The sequence below is a fragment of the Mobula hypostoma genome, chromosome 12, assembly GCF_963921235.1.
Source record: "Mobula hypostoma chromosome 12, sMobHyp1.1, whole genome shotgun sequence".
NCBI classification, from domain to species: Eukaryota; Metazoa; Chordata; class Chondrichthyes; order Myliobatiformes; family Myliobatidae; genus Mobula; species Mobula hypostoma.
Window position 1 is genome coordinate 46317217 of NC_086108.1, and position 15165 is coordinate 46332381.

At 40.4% G+C, this 15165-nt stretch overlaps 1 protein-coding gene across 5 annotated transcripts in view; it reads right to left on the reverse strand.

The window, feature by feature from the left end:
* The window catches only part of LOC134354765 (E-selectin-like), a 66718-nt gene that overhangs the window by 47676 nt on the left and 3877 nt on the right, over positions 1-15165 (reverse strand). For 2 of the 5 annotated variants that reach the window (XM_063063993.1, XM_063063994.1), the window contains one exon: positions 13944-14627. The exons of the other annotated variants lie outside the window; for them this stretch is intronic. The gene's annotated coding sequence lies outside the window, so the exon portion shown is untranslated. The remainder of the gene's footprint in view (positions 1-13943; positions 14628-15165) is intronic. 5 annotated transcript variants of the gene reach the window in all.

The window sequence follows — 15165 nt, forward strand, 5'->3', positions numbered from 1 at the left end:
CAGGATACTCTTAAAGTTAACCTCCAGGTTGAGTCAGTAGTGAAGAAGGCGAATGCAATGTTGGCTTTCATTTCTAGAGGAATAGAGTATAGGAGCAGGGATGTGATGTTGAGGCTCTATAAGGCGCTGGTGAGACCTCACTTGGAATACTGTGGGCAGTTTTGGTCTCCTTATTTAAGAAAGGATGTGCTGACGTTGGAGAGGGTACAGAGAAGATTCACAGAATGATTCCGGGAATGAGAGGGTTAACATATGAGGAACGTTTGTCCGCTCGGACTGTATTCCTTGGAGTTTAGAAGAATGAGGGGAGACCTCATAGAAACATTTTGAATGTTGAAAGGCATGGACAGAGTGGATGTGGCAAAGTTGTTTCCCATGATGGGGGAGTCTAGTACGAGAGGGCATGACTTAAGGATTGAAGGGCGCCCATTCAGAACAGAAATGCGAAGAAATTTTTTTAGTCAGAGGGTGGTGAATCTATGGAATTTGTTGCCACGGGCAGCAGTGGAGGCCAAGTCATTGGGTGTATTTAAGGCAGAGATTGATAGGTGTCTGAGCAGCCAGGGCATCAAAGGTTATGGTGAGAAGGCAGGGGAGTGGGACTAAATAGGAGAATGGATCAGCTCATGATAAAATGGTGGAGCAGACTCAATGGGCCAAATGGCCGACTTCTGCTCTTTTGTCTTATGGTCTTATTATTATATCTGAACAGTTATTATGGGTTGACCTATCTGTAATAATGGAGCAGTTGTAACTTGTGGAACTCTTGACTCTAAAACTGGATCAGCCTTGTATTTATAGTAAGGTATGGTTTCTTCTATGAGTTTGTATTTTAAAGCAAGATTTTGGTGAATGATGTTTGCCATTTGATTGTTCCTGTGCAAGTAATCAGATTGAGTTAAACTGCTGCAGGATCCTGTTTCTGGTGTCCCTTGGCATTTTTCGCATTTATTGTGAATTTCTTGGTCTTTTATTATGTATTGTTGATATTATTGTGTTAACACCTGGACTTATATTGCCAAAAGGAACCCTTCTGTTTCTGGGAAGAGGTCTCCAACTTTGAGCTAGGCGTTTAATGCTTCCTTGTCAATATCTATTCTGCTCAGATCATGGGGATGTCTTCCATGGAGGGTCATGCTTTTCCATTGGTTAACTTTTTCTTCTATACTGATAATTTCTTCGTTTTTCTGGGCTGTGCTTTCATTTAAGTTTAGTGCTGTGTACTTCTTATTGGAATTGTGTATGCTAACATGGAGTGCTGAATCATGTTTTCGTTAATGAAAAGAAATCCTTAGAAGTTTTATCTGACTATTGTGTAATTTTTTAATGTCTGTTATTCCTCTTCCTCCTTCTGTCCTAGGTAGTGTTAATCTGAGTGTACATAGTGTTTTCCAAAAATTAGTCACTTCAGTTCTTATTTTTCTTTGTAAAATCTCCAGGTCGGTTTCAGACCAAGATATTATGTCAAAAGAATACATTAATATGAGTATTGAGAAAGTGTTTATTTCCTTTGTTATATTTTCAGTATTGAGAGTTCTGTCTGGCCGATTTTCTTAAGCCTTGAAGCAAATTGTGTCAGAAGTTAGTATCCTTTCTTTTTCCCTTTTGATATTTGCAGTATGTTGTCTTTCGTGCGTTGGAATTGGGTGTGGTCATTCTTTGATTCTATTGTGTTTCTTGTATTTACTGTGAATGCTTGCTAGAAAATTAATCTTAAGGTTCGATATGGTGACATGCTGTATATGTACTTTGATAATAAATTTGCTTTGAACTTTGGAACTTTATTCTACATTCTGTAATTGTTTTACCTTGTTTTACCTCAACGTTGTAATGAACTGATCTGTGTAAATGGCATTTGTGTCACTGTACCTCAGTACTTGTGATGCAAATAAACCAATTTACTAATTTACCAAACTAGGGCTGAAATATGACTGAGTGACATGATTCCTTTGCTTATGACACAGATAAACTGTCCTTAAAAGTTTTACTAATTAATCCACCATGTCAAAAACATATGTAAAAATATTCGACATTGATTTGGCTTCTAGAGAAATTATTTTATTTGGCTATAAATAATTTTAGTGAAACTATAAATATGAGGAAGATCTCAATGCTTTCTACATTCTCTATTTCAGCATAGTTGTAAACAGGTGCCAAAAGATTGATAGAGTTCAAATCTTTCCATGTTGCTTCCTCTCCCCATAACTTCCTTTATTCAGAGCAAGTGCTGCATATCTTGCGAATTTTATCTTGCTAGTGCAAGCACCTGCACTAGCTTTTACCCCTGCCTTCACAAGCCTTCAAATCAACCACCAACAATGTGGAGTGCTCCCTCACTGAGCTCGGAAACCATCTCACTGCTGGTATTTTTAACCAGTTGGATTAAAACAGCAGAACCAACCTCTAAATAGTTTCATAGAAGTCCAAAGGTTGTGTTTAAAGATTAAGCTGCAGTTGGTAACTTCGAAAAGAATTGGATTACTTGCAAGACTGGTAGGTGATTTTAGGGTTTTGCTGATTTTTGATGACTTTGAATGTGACATCAGGGTGGATCTGTAAAGGGCAGATCACTTCTGATAAACTAATTTATTCAAGGAGTGTTTAATGTAGTGGTAAAAATGCCTACAGACATTAGTTAACTAACTTCTCAGAGTCATTTGATGAAGTACTTCACAAAAAAACTGAGCTAAAGTGACAACCCATAGAATTGAAGACATAAGACCATAAGACCATAAGACAAAGGAGCAGAAGTCGGCCATTCAGCCCATCGTGTCTGCTCCACCATTTTATCATGAGCTGATCCATTCTCCTATTTAGCCCCACTCCCCCGCCTTCTCACCACAACCTTTGATGCCCTGGCTACTCAGACACCTATCAATCTCTGCCTTAAATACACCCACTGACTTGGCCTCCACTGCCGCCCGTGGCAACAAATTCCATAGATTCACCACCCTCTGACTAAAAAAAATTTCTTCGTGTTTCTGTTCTGAATGGGCGCCCTTCAATCCTTAAGTCATGCCCTCTCGTACTAGACTCCCCCATCATGGGAACCAACTTTGCCACATCCACTCTGTCCATGCCTTTTGACATTCAAAATGTTTCTATGAGGTCTCCCCTCATTCTTCTAAACTCCAAGGAATACAGTCCAAGAACGGACAAACATTCCTCATACGTTAACCCTCTCATTCCCGGAATCATTCTAGTGAATCTTCTCTGTACCCTCTCCAACGTCAGCACATCCTTTCTTAAATAAGGAGACCAATCTGCCCACAGTACTCCAAGTGAGGTCTCACCAGTGCCTTATAGAGCCTCAACATCACATCCCTGCTCCTATACTCTATTCCTCTAGAAATGAAAGCCAACATTGCATTCGCCTTCTTCACCACCGACTCAACCTGGAGGTTAATTTTAAGGGTATCCTGTACGAGGACTCCCAAGTCCCGTTGTATCTCGGAACTTTGAATTTTTTCCCCATTTAAATAATAGTCTGCTCGTTTATTTCTTCTGCCAAAGTGCATAACCATACACTTTCCAACATTGTATTTCATTTGCCTCTTCTTTGCCCATTCTTCCAATCTATCCAAGTCTCTCTGCAGACTCTCTGTTTCCTCAGCACTACCGGCCCCTCCACCTATCTTCGTATCGTCAGCAAACTTAGCCAGAAAGCCATATATTCCATAATCCAAATCGTTGATGTACAATGTAAAAAGAAGTGGCCCCAACACGGACCCCTGTGGAACACCACTGGTAACTGGCAGCCAGCCAGAATATGCATGCAGGCGCATATTGACATGACCAAAAGACTAATCAAATGACAGGACACTAAAATGTCCTTTCAGATGGACATGCACTCAAACAGGCAGATTGTTGCTAGTAATGCCCCATAAGGATCTATGACAGCAACCACCACTCGCCTAATTACTAAAAAAAAGATAGATATTAAAAGATCCATATTTACCAATGAGAGAAAGATGGAAGATCTTGTAAGCTATTGAAATTTAAGTATTAAGTTACTGAAAAGGAATAAATTGGTCCAATTTCATCAGAAGAACATTATCTTTGGACCTATACAGGATAGAATGGAGTACTTTTTAAATGATGAAAAGCTGCTTTCAGTGGAGATCAGAAGTACCTTATGGATATTTTAACAGAACAGATTAGATTATGAAGACACACAGTCCTCTTTTATTATCATTTAGTAATGCATGCGTTAAGAGTCATAGAGTCGTAAAAAGGTAGAGCACAGAAACAGGCCCTTTGGCCCATCTAGTCCATGCCCTGCCCTTTAAGCTGCCTACTCCTTTTGACCTGCACGAGGACCATAACCCTTCATATCCTTCCCATCCATGGACCTATTCAAATTTCTCTTAAATGTTGAAATCGAGCTCTCATGCACCACTTGCACTGGCAGCTCATTCCACATTCTTATGACCCTTTGAGTGAAGTTTCCCCTTATGTCCCCCTTAAACTTTTCACCTTTCACCCTTAACCCATAGCATCTAGTTGTAGTCCCACACAACAGTAGGAAAAAGCCTGCTTGCATTTAGATTATGGAAGATTCACAGCCATTTTTAAAACATACATTATAAAATAGCCATGTGAAATACTAGCCTTTCAGAGGACTGAAAATAGGGAATAGTGCAGCTAAAGAAAGCCCTAATTCCGCCACAGCTGGAGGCTGGAAGCATTTCTGGGTACCTGCACTTCGGTCTAGGAAGCTGGTGTCGATTTAACACAACACCTCAGCTTCAAGAGTGAAATTGTGAAGAAAAATTACACAAATGAGGATTATATCTTCTGGAATTTAGAAGAATTAAAGAGTGATTAAGGTACAGAGATAGTAGATTCATGGATAAAAAGAAACCTGATTGAAAGTCTGTGACTGAACGGTATGGACTTCAACTTACAGTCAAGCCTTTCAAGAGACAAATTAGGAATTACTTCCATGCAGAAAAGCTGGTGGATATCAAAAACTCTCTGCTGCAAATTCCATCTGATGTTAATACTCAGTTTGAGACCGATTGTATTTTGTTAATTCAAAGGTTTGGAGTTAAATCATAGATCAACTATAACCTCATGGTAGATCAGGCTCCAAGAGTATTACTGATCCAATCCACTTTACTCCTTTTTTATCCATAGTTCACTCACCTGGGTTCAGAATCAAAATTCAGACTTAGTCAAGTACTATTCTTATTGCTTATGCAGAATAAATGGAACAGTTCTGATTCTATTATGGTTTCCCAAAGAAGATTTTTAAGTTCAGGGCTATAGAATTTTTTAAAAAGAACATTAGTGTTTGCTCCAGTAATCAATGCATTCAATTAGAGTATTAATCTAGCTATCATCAGGTATAATTAAATCTGTGTCTACAATCTGAAACAGCATTGCTTGCAAACTAGAACATCATCTGTCCCGTTAGTATTTTGGACATTGTGTGGAAGAGAAATGTATTCTGATTAAATTTATTAATCTCTGCTTTTCAGAATATCCAGGCTATTGTGTTCTAGAGCTGCTGGGCAAAGTGAACTAAGGTTAAATAGATGAGTTAATAACAGGAATTAATTTATATTTGAGAATGCACTGGAGAATTACAGCTAAAAGCTGTACCGGAGATCAAGGAAATTTCTTTTAACATATTTGTTTTCAACATAAGTTCTAAGAGGAAAAGAGAAGTCTTTAAAGCCACCTCCTCTTCTGCTAATTGTATTTCAACTGTAGGTGCTGCTCAGAGATTTCAGCTTCTTGCATGTGCTGTTGTTTTTCTTTGCTCAGAAGGCTCACGAGAGACAGTTGTGAAAAAAATGTGCCTGAGACATAAATGAAGGAAACAGAGCAGGATTGCTGAACAATGACTTGACTACCTAACAAAATGCAAGAGGCAGCAAGAGATAACATCTGCTTATTGTGTGTGACAATTTTCAGGAAAGATCATAAATTTGCTGAATCTGTCTCCAAGACATCACATAGCTTCCAGGCACTAGACTTTGATTCTTTGTCTGTTTTTCATCTCTGTATATTAACAGGAGAAGCTTAGAGACGGGTAAAAATATTACAGTGATATTTTCAGTGAATCATCCCACTGGAGATTGGACTTGAATTTTCTTAACACTACTTAAGGAAATGTTATAATGGGTGAACTTCATACTTTCTAAATTGAGTAATTCTAAAGTGAGTAAAACAAGGATACTTTAAATATTAAGGTTAAAATGCTACTACATTGTACAAAAACTAATGCTATAGTTGTAGGCAATACTGTTTCATTGGCTGGTTTCCACAAGAATTATCTGAGTACAGAAATGGCTAATTGACCCCTGTTTGTTATATTATTGGTCAGGTTATCTAATGGCTTAAATAATGATCTGGGTTCAAATCTGAAAAATCTGAATCTAATGACTTAAAATTAAAAATCAAAATGAATAATACAGTAGGTCAGACAACTTTTGTAGAAAGGAAGGTTAGGGATGAACTATAAATGCTAGCTACCAAAACCCTACAAAGAACTTTAAAGTTTGAGAACACCTTTTGAGAATTAAAACTGCTGTTACTTACCAGACAGGAACTAAAGTGGTTTTAATCTTATTGAAAACAGTTACTAGAAATAGATGATTTAGTAGTGTGGCAGGTGGCCCTTATAATTCTTCAAGGTCAGACTGACAGACTGAAACAGAAAGATGACTTAAGATTCTGTCCTCTCAGCAGACGGTTGTGCTGTTCTCAGTAATCGTCTGAGGGTTAACATACGTCTAACTGAGAGGTACTCTGACAATTTTCAGCATAAGTAGTTGAGGTGAGGAGGCTCAAGGCTCAATCTTCATATCTTTGGTGCTGGCGGAGACACAGGAGCATAGAAAATGGGAATTGGACGGGTTATTTGTTCCTGTAAGTTTTCTCCTCTGCTCACTTTGATCATGACAGGTCCGCTATCTCATTACTCTCTATACTCTTGGTATGGGGTGTCAGGGAGGCGTAGCACCTCTGGTGGGAGAACATGTCGCGTCCTTTTCAAGGCGGTTAGTCCACCTTTGGTCCCCACCTGGCACTCAGCTCTCACCTGTGGCTCCCCGTAGCTGTTTGCATGTGACAGCGGCCACACCCCGGGCAACAGCTTCAACAAGCCAGCTAAACCAGGTGAGGGTAGCCGACGGGTCTCAAACCCTCGGTGAGATAGGGAGTTGTCTATCTCAGCATGTGAAGACAGACTCTGGCGGATTGAGCGGACGAGACCAATGGAAGTTCCAACGGTCAAGAAGGTGGTCTCTGCAAGCGTCGTGGAACGTGTAGAGCAGGACAAGACAACAGAAGATGTCCTGGTCATCCACTGCACCTAGTCCCATCTCCAGCCGCCTCGACTCTGTCTTGCCACTGGATCCAGATGGGAATTGGGAAGAGAGAGTGAGACTGACGCTGCGCAACTCTCCCTCACTTAAATCCAAATCACGCGCTAGTCTCGACACCATCATAATGGTGTTGAGGTCCTCATCGACGTCGACAATAGACAAACGCATACTCCTTGTATCCAGAAATCTATCCATCTGCTTCTTAAAAATATCAAGTGATTCACTTTCCACCATCTACTATATAGAGAATTCCACACGTTCAGCACTCTCTGAGTGAAGAAATTTCTCCTCATCTCAGTCCTAAATGATTCACCCTGCACCCAAAGACTGTGTCTCCTGGTTCTCAGCAGAAATCAAGGAAACATACTCCTTGCATTCAGCTTGAAATAACCTGCCAGAAATTTGTATGCTTGGATGTGATTCCCCAGGGGTGATAGTGGGGACAAGCTCCCATTACCTACTAAATGCTCCCAATGGCGTGCATCTCAAATAGACTCTGACAACCAAGTCCAGCTCCTGGCCTTCACGTGTGACTCAGGTACCAAGCCCAGCAGAAACATTTCTACTGACAGGAGGAGGGCCAAAAATGGGATGCTGGCAGCGTAAAACCATTCGCTTTGGGCAGAGGGGCTTACCGGCCATGGTCCTCAGCTCACCTAGGAAAAGGAAAACTCTGATCTCAAACCTGCGCTGTGATGCGGCTATACCCAGGCATTGGGAAGACTTTGGGGGTAAACCCTGAGTAAAAATCCGAAGGTGGAGTCCCTAAGGTAGTCCCATGTTAAGTTCAACACTAGTTAGCGATGCCTGTGACGCCGCTGGTGCCGGACTGTATTGGTCTTTGGCGTTCATTTGGATTCATCATCTGGGTGGAGGGGGAGTCTGCTACACAGGCAAGAGCTTGATCTCCATATCGTACTGCCCTGGCTTGTAAACCACATAGACAACTGGGATGCAACATCCATGGTCAACCCTGACTAGGATAGGGCCTCAAAGATGTGATTCCATAAGACCGTAAGACCATAAGATCTAGGCAAAAAGTTAGCCCATTCAGTCCATCAAGTCTGCTCCACCATTCAACCATGACTGATTTATTTTCCCTCTCAGCCCCATTCTCCTGCCTCCTCCCGTAACCTTTGTCTCCCTAACTAATCAAGAACCTATCCGCTTTAGGTACACCCCATAACTTGGCCTCCACAGCCATCTGTGGCAAAGAATTCCGCAGATTCACCACTCTCTGGCTAAAGAAATTCCTCCTCATCTCAGTTCTAAACTGACTTCCATTCTGAGGCTGTACCCTCTGATCTTAGTCTTTCCCACTAAAGGAAACATCCTCTCTATGTCCATCGTATCCAGGCCATTCAATATTCATTTGGTTTCAATGATATCGCCCCACTCATTTTTCTAAACTCCAGTGAGCACAGGCCCAGCTACATCAAATGCTCCTTATACGTTAACCCTTTCATTTCCAAGATCATTCCAATAAACCTCCTCTGGACCCTCTCCAATGCCAGTACATCCTTTCTTAAATGAAGCTCAAAATCACTCACAATACTCCAAATGTAATCTGACTAATGCCTTATTAAGCTTAAATTCCTTCTTTTTCCTTTTAATTTGGTGAATACTGACTTAGTTGGGCCAATTTTCCCTCATACAACAATCACTCCATCCCATAAATTGGAGCAGTGAACTTTTGTTGTCCTTACTTTGTAACAACTACATCGTTTTGTGGTTAAGGAGATGAAAACTGCACACAACTCTTTAGGTGTGGTCTCTTCAGGACCGGTATAAATGAAACAAGATATACTTCCTTCTGCACTCAAAATATTTTACAATGAAGACAAACTTCCTACTTGCTTTCTTAAATGTATGCTTCATCTGTATGTTTGCATTCAGCAACTGGTGTACAAATATACGCAAGTCCCTGGCATATCAATGCTTACCAATCTAACACAAGTTTCATAATACTCTTTCTGTCTACCATGATCATTTACATATTGTCCCATTTGCTTCATGTATTTGCCCATTTACTCGGATGGTCTAAATCGACCAGAAGCCTCTTTGCATCTGCTTCGCAATTCACAATTCCACCTATTTTTATTTATCACCAAACTTTAAAAAGACTGCATTTAGTTGTTTCATTTAAATCAGTGATATACGGTTTATTGTAAATAGTTTGCAGACAAACGCTGATTCCTTTGGTGCCCAACTAGCCACCACCTGCCATCCCATTTATTTCTGGCTCATAATCAATTTTTAATCTGTGCCAGTCTTAATGTTTCCATATTGCACACTAACCTCTTACATAGGATTTTGTTAAAGATCTAATACTAATCCAAATACACCATATCCTCTGGTTTTCTCTTAGTTAATTCAGTTAAGTTCTCAAAAAACAACTCCAGTATGTTTGATTTCCTTCTTAATATCTATATTGACTTTATCTAATCCTACTGATGTGTGTTATCACATAGTTTGCCATTTTCTTGTCTGCTGATGATAGCCTTATTGCTCTATTGTTTACTGTTTTATTCCCCATAATTTTTAAATATTGGAATTGCATTTATTACTCTTTTTGACCCCAATCTCCAGGAGCCCTTCTATAATCAATCGAATCAATGCAGTACAATCTATTACTTCCATTGGTTACAACTTTTGTATCTGGGATCTAGATCACTACATCCTGGTGATATATAACTCATCAGCCCATTAACATACTTTATACTTTATTGTTGCCAAACAATTGATACTAGAGCATGCAATCATCACAGCGATATTTGATTCTGCGTTTCTCGCTCCCTGGAGTACAAATCGATAGCAAATATTAAAAAATTAAATTATAATTCATAAATAGAAAATAGAAAAGGGAAAGTAAGTTAGTGCAAAAAAACCAAGAGGCAGGTCCGGATATTTGGAGGGTACGGCCCAGATCCAGGTCAGGATCCGTTCAGCAGTCTTATCACAGTTGGAAAGATGCTGTTCCCAAATCTAGCCGTACAAATCTTCAAGCTCCTGAGACTTCTCCCGGAGGGAAGAGGGACGAAAAGTGTATTGGCTGTATGGGTTGTGTCCTTGATTATCCTGGCAGCACTGCTCCGACAGCATGCGATGTAAAGTGAGTCCAAGGACGGAAGTTAACATCTACCAATATCAACTTCCTTTCTCTTCTCACTTCCATTAGCTACTTGGTTCCCTGTTATCTCAGGGAAGTTGTGTGTAACCTCTTCTGTGGAGATGAACAAAAGTATCTGTTTATTGCTCTGTAACACACATAAAAATTGCTGGTGAACGCAGCAGGTCAGGCAGCATCTCTAGGAAGAGGTACAGTTGACGTTTCGGGCCGAGATCCTTCGTCGGAACTAACTGAAAGAAGAGTTAGTAAGAGATTTGAAAGTGGGAGGGGGAGGGGGAGATCCGAAATGATAGGAGAAGAAAGGAGGGGGGGATGGAGCCAAGAGCTGGACAGTTGATTAGCAAAAGGGATATGAGAGGATCATGGGACAGGAGGCCCAGGGAGAAAGAAAAGGGGGAGGGGGGAAGCCTAGAGGATGGGCAAGGGGTATAGTGAGGGGGACAGAGGAAGAAAAAGGAGAGAGAGAAAGAGAATGTGTGTATATAAACAAATAACGGATCTGTTATTGAAATTCCAGCATCTGCAGATTTCCTTGTGTTTGTGTGTTTATTGCTCTGTCTTTTTTTGTTTCCCATTATAAATTTTCCCCTTTCTGATTGTGATGGACTTATATTTGGTTTTGCTACTTTATTTCTTTTTACACCCTTCTGAAAGATTTTTAGACTTTTGCCCTGGAAATTTGCTCTCAAGCTTTATTTTAATATTTTAATCTCAATTATATTTTGCTGAATTTGAAGTCTGCCAAACTTAAGTCTATTTCTTTTTCTTACAGCTTTGCATGTCTCATCTTTATATTGAACTGTTTTTGCATTAGAGAGGAATGTTTACTTGCTATGGTTCTTGTAATGGTGCCTTTAATATCAGCCATTCCCTATTCATTGCAACTTCCTGGTCCCTCATAACCAATTTCGAAGGAACATCTTCAGATTGAAATGCAGCTTGACATGTAGCTCCATACTTTGTTTTAATTTCTTTCCAATCCTTCTGAAATATTGAATATTTGATTGAAATGCTCTTTACTGACAGAAATGTATACCAGTGAAGCTGGGAACATAATCAGTGTGGTGTACTGTAGAATATATAGCAACTTTTTTTTTGCACAAATCAAGGTTCCACAAAACAGAAATGAAATAATGAATGGAATTGTCTATTTAAGGATCATGTAAGACATACATATTGAGCAACACATTAGGAAAAACTCGCTGAAGAGCTGCATGAGATCATTTATGTTCATCTCAAAGTAAAGACAAGGGGCTTGGTTTAATGTCTCATCCATAAAGCTTCACAGGTAATACACAGTGCCGGTTAAATTACTTTAGATCTTTCAATGAACCAGCTCCTGATTCTTCTCCAGTTGTCTCTCTTAGATGTACACGTGTGTGCAGCGGGATCTGATTCAGTGCTCAGGATAAAGCATCTCATTTAAGGTAGTGGTTTAAAAACTAACTCTAACATGATGCATGAAATGTTAACTGCATAGCAAGCTATTGAAATACATCGGTATTTCGTTTTCAAGGACAGGGCCAAGGTTTGTCAAATACTCATCATTAGGATGCATTGTTTAATCATATCATGTTCAGTTATCAAAAAAACAAGAGGAAAAAAGACATTCATTTCTGAAGTAAATCACAAAACACATGGAAATCTGGAAATATATTAGAAATCTTGTCAGTGTTGTAACATGGGAATACAGCACCATGTAGAATACCAATTATGTTGATCAGTCCACTGTTCTTCTTCACTGGAGTGCCATTATGTCCTCAGCAAAAGCAGACGGAGCTTTAGCTTAATGCCTCACCTTTATCTTTGAGAATGTGGGAATCCCTCAGTCTTGCAGAGAGCAGGCCAAATATTAAAGATTAAGACCGTAACACAGAATCTTCTGGTTCAGAAGCAACCAATGAAAATTAAAGTCATTCTGAATTAAAATCCGGGGAAAAAGACCCACTTAAATCCACCTGCAAAGGTTATGTCAGGATGATGCAGCAGATGTAACTTTCTGATTCCTCCCCCATTGCCCTGCCATTATGATATTCCTTCTTAAAGCCGAGGGAGCCCAACAAATGCAAAAGGCTGACTGCTGGAACTTTTCCTAAAGCACTTCAGAGCCAATGAAACATGTCCAAAGGTGAGTGGTAGAAGCTGGGGAACTTGGTGGGAATATAAAATGGGTTAGCGTAGCACTAATATCTGTTTCTGTGCTCTGCCCCTTTATGACTGTAAGTGCAATAGTCAAATGTAGTATTAGTTTCTGCAGAGCAAGGTAACTCTCACAAATTGATGGAAATTCTGACCCAATTCTCCAAACGTAAGGAATTATAGATTAAAATATGTTAGTCTCTAGGCGTGGGGTGTGCGCTGCAAATGTGTGGGTGGTACCAGTAGCATAGTGGTTAGCATAACGTTATTGGCAGCCCAGGTTCAGTTCCAATGCTGTCTGTAAGGAGTTTCTTCGTTCTCTCCCTGACCATAGGGGTGCTTCAGCTTCCTCACACATTCCAAAGAAATGCATGTTAGGAGGTTAATTGGTCACATGGATATAACTGGGTAACACAAACTCTTCGGACCAGAAGGACCTATTACTACGCTGAACCTTTAATTAAAAATAATGAGATTATGAATGATTTTCCATTGTGATGATTCCTTTGAAGGTAATTAAGTCCTTTCCATTGTGTAATACCAACGGAAACAATTCGCCTAAACTTCCTGTATTATTCATGCATTGTTCACAGACTAAGCATGAATAATGTGAATTAGATTTTATCGCATTTGTTGCTGGGTGTGGGCAAGTACAAGTAATTAAACAAACACTTTCAACACTGTTGTGTAATAAAGGGATTCCCATTCTCCTAAGAAGCTGATAACGTAACATTCCGACAGTCCACTGCTGTCTATAAATAATGCAATATTTTGCTCTAAATTATTCTGTCTAATCATATCAAAATTACAAAATCATCTAACTCGATTACTACTCACTGCTATCACTTCTAACACTGTGGAGTTAATGTAGGGATAGATAAGAAGATAGGTGGTGTGGTGGGTCTGTGAATACATGTGAGTGAATAGAGCCACGGTACGTAGTGGTTAGCACGCACTCTTACAGCTCAGCCGTCACAGTTTGGAGATCAATCCCAGCCTGCTCTGTAAGGAGCTTGTACGTGCTCCCTGTGGAATGCGTGGGGCTACTCCAGGTCCTCCAGTTTCCTCCCACAGTCCAAAGATGTGCTACCAGTTAGTAGGTTAATTGATCATGGTAAATGATCCATTGGTTAGTTTACGGTGTTACGTACCCCGTAACTGGGTTGCCAAGCCAGCAGAAATGGACCACTCATTGGAGTCTGGATTACTAGAAACTAATAAAATTTTATTAAAGAAATAAGTAACACAGTACTCTAGTCATAAGGATATAAATGCAACAGGTTAGCAATGATAAAACACACATGTACACAGAACTAGTGTAATAGGAATCAACCAACCTCTCTCACAGTCCAGGGGTAAAATGATCAGTCTTAAGTGACGCAGAGTTCAGTTCAGTTTAGTGCAGTTCACAGTAATCGCTGTTGTGCCGTTGGAGAGAGAGAGAGAGAGAGAGAGAGAGATGCAAATTTGATTCAGGTAGACCTTTGATGTTCTTCGCAATTGGTTTCGGGCGGACCCTTTTATGTCTTCTATCCCGCTGTGGTCGCCGACTGTGACCCCTCCGTTCCGGATACGACCGTTCTTCCGCGGTGAACCCGGCACCCGGGCAAGGGCGGACACACACACCAGGCTCCCACCGATCATACCTTTGCACCCTGAGTGTCTATGGTCGGTTCCCGCGCACCGGACCTCCAAACTGCCACCAACTTGTGGGGGCACACCGCTCTTCCAGGGTCTCGTTATCTCGTGATGTGTCCCCGCGCCTTAGTGAACCTGTTCTTTTTATCCCTCTGCTGGGGTATCGCCTGTCCATCAAACTTCAAACAGTTCAGGTTCAAAGCAACCGGTCTGTCAATATTCTGAATTGTGTTTCTTTTCCGTTATCTCTCTTTCCTCTCTCATTAACATTTTGAACGTTTCTCCCTTATCTCTCTCATTAGCATCAATCGTCTGATAACTTGGTTTGTCGTCACAACGGTTAAATCAGGGATTGTTGATTCAGGAATGAGTTTAACCTGTGACTAAAAAGGAAACCAAGCTGATTCAAAGTTCCATCCCTGCTTTGAGTTAAACCATCTCAACAAGGTCCACAGTGGTTTGGCCCCATTCTACTTTAACACATCTGGATATTAAGGGGAACAGCTGGGTCGAATTCCCACCTGAAGTCTTCATGAAGGTGTGTGTGAATGGGCAAGTGACGAATGACAATCAGGTGGAATGCCAACTCAACATTCCTCAGATACTCAATGGCAACAGTTCTCACGTCAATACTGGAGATTTCACTCCAATGAAAATGAAAACGCAATTTGACATGAATCAGTACAGTACAGTACAAAGTCTCACTGCCTCAGAGCTGTTGTCCTCACAGTTTCAAACAAGTGGGTCACCAATATATCCTGCCCCAGTCTGCACTGCACATTCATAGGGAGGGTGACAGAGAAATGAGGAGCAAGGCATAATTGAATAATTGTTTTATTAAATATGTCAAAAATGATTCTGAAACTAACCTCAAATCGCTTCCAATTCGGTTTCAATTAGCTAAAAGGACTGTTACAATTA